Below are 2544 nucleotides of genomic sequence, written 5' to 3' on the forward strand. Positions count from 1 at the left end.
TTCAAACTGAATCCGTCTGTCTATTAAGATTTCAATAAGCTGTTTGTGTGTTCAGCTGTCCTTGTGATTGTTAGCTAAAGGTGAACTCCAACATTTAGTTGTTTTCAGAAGACAAACAAGACGTTGCCTCATTACTTTCTCAATACAGAATGACAGCAAGTCACTGGTCCCTTTCTGCACACCATGAAGGCCCCTTCTGTCACTCTCACATTTCCCCTGGAAACTCAGTAAAAAGATTTTTAAAATCTAGGAAACAGCATTTTAACCACACAAATAGGTAGGAGATTAAAACTATATGATAAACTTACACAGTGCTTCAGATTTGCTTTATGAAAGAGTAAAACCTTATAAACTTTACCAAGTTAGGCATTTAGATCCAATTTTTGATTGATTTTTCCATATTTAGAAAACGGTTTAATCATTTGCCCCGTCACTGATTAACTGTATTATTTTTGACTCAGCTCATCATTAGGTAATTTCCCTGCTTTACACTTACAGTTGAAAGGATTTCCTGAAGCAAGCAAAAATGAAAGAGTCAAATAAACACCCATCCGCTGCTATTTGATTCGTTGACTTTTTTTTTTTTTGTTAAAACTCATCTGGAAATTTGATCAAGATCCTTTATTCTTTCTTTGAAGTTTGTGTAGCAGTGCAACGGACGCTCTAGAGACTACAATAGACGGGACTAACAAAAACAAAACAAAACAGAAAAATTCCCTCTAGAATGAGAGAAGCGGATTAAAAATCTGTTTCATGAGGTTTGCTGGTTTTGAGGAGCAAAAGAGAAGCAGCGGTAACCCAACTCAGACACTGCAGATCAATATCAGGTTCCCCCCCCCGCAAATTATTGCCTTTTTTATTTCCCTCATTTATTGCGTCTGACTGCAGCTACATGTTTTTATTGCTGTCTGACTGAATCTGCTTCCGTCTCCTTTTCCTTTCAGAAGCTTCTAAATTTCAAAAGCTGTGGACAAAATTACTAAATTACCACAAAAATTTGTAATTTTTTTTTTTTTTTTTTGGAGTGCTGCAGTAGAAGATTTATGCTTCTTCCTTCACCAAATTATTTCTCAATCTGGAATTGGAGACTTTATATAACAAAATGATGGATTTAAATAAGAGGTAGAGAAGTATAGCCGCACCTTTGAGCTTAGAATAAACAATAACCACAATCTATCTGAAGTGGCCTACAGTAAAAACCTAAATTAGAAGCAATTACATACATGTACCCATGATTTGGAGAAAATGTGACGGGAGCTCCCCAAAGACGCAGCGTATTTTATAATTTCTGCGTTCAGTTCTGAGATTTGTGTGTATATGAAACAAAATATGGAATTAAAAAACTAAAAGTCTTAATTTGATTCTGCACTCACAGGGCTGTTTTTGAGTCTACCAGACTACCAACTGTGGAAGCGGCCCTCTTCTGGAGGGGGGCCACCTCAAAATTTTTTTTTTTTTTTTTTTGCATACGTTTAATGTTTACAAAATGCAGTAAAGTGTATATGTGCTGTCAGCTGTACTGCTCCAGCTCTTGCCCATTTCCTCAGCCGCATTTACAAGGCTATTAATTACAACATAAGCATTATCTTATCAGCATTTAACGCAGAGCTGCCAAATTTATTTTAGAAAAGCTGCTGCTGTAAAATGGCTTTTTTTGGGGGGTTTGGGGGGCGTAAAAACCTGGTGAGAAGTTCTGAAAAGCAGCTTCACTCAGTGACGAAATTGGGAGTCAGAGATCTCACCAAGCAGTGTCACTTTAGTGAAACTAAGTCAGATTTATGTGACTGTGACATTTTCTCTACCTTTCCTTACAAGATAGCATACAGAGCTCTGTTAGTGCTGCAATAAATGCCTGTTTTTATTTTACGATTATAAATATTTCTACCTTAAGTCTGACGGCTAAGATTTACAAATCCCCAACAGATTAAGCTTTAAGAGCATGAAATAATGACCTTACTGTAATCCAGTTAACCTTCCTGATGTCTGCTGAAGCTCCTTGTCCCTACTCTGTAAAGTAAATGAATCTTGCTGCACTGAGTCCTATCCTTAGTTATTAATTCTCTTAACACCAGCTTTATTTGCCGTATTCGCTGCCTCTCCACTCTGAAATGTACCCAAAGAAGGCCAAACCGAACAGGCAGACTGTTCTCAGACAGGATTTTCCTGCAAGTTTAAACGAAGCTTAAAATCATCTGGACAATCAAACAAAGATCCACTGAAATCAATGAAACATTTGCTTACATGCATTTTATGAAACCATCATGCACGTTATGCTTGTGTGCAGCATATTTAGCCGCAAATTCAAGGGTGAAAATCTGATGGGCAGAAGCACAAAGCAATAGTATATGAACCATAGAAGGTACAGCCTAATATTTCATCCAAAAACGATGTTAGGAAAGGTTTTGGTTCTGGTTCTGCATCTGATTAGAAGAGTCTCCATTTGAAAAAGTCATATTTTTTACACTCTAAAAACCTATTTGCTAAAACATGTACTTTTTGGTCTCCCGAATCAAATTTTCCTTGTAGAGGCATATCAGCTCTTAC

Source organism: Poecilia latipinna, unplaced genomic scaffold (genome assembly GCF_001443285.1).
Source record: "Poecilia latipinna isolate Pla-1442-1.1 unplaced genomic scaffold, P_latipinna-1.0 Scaffold2847, whole genome shotgun sequence".
Classification (NCBI taxonomy): Eukaryota; Metazoa; Chordata; class Actinopteri; order Cyprinodontiformes; family Poeciliidae; genus Poecilia; species Poecilia latipinna.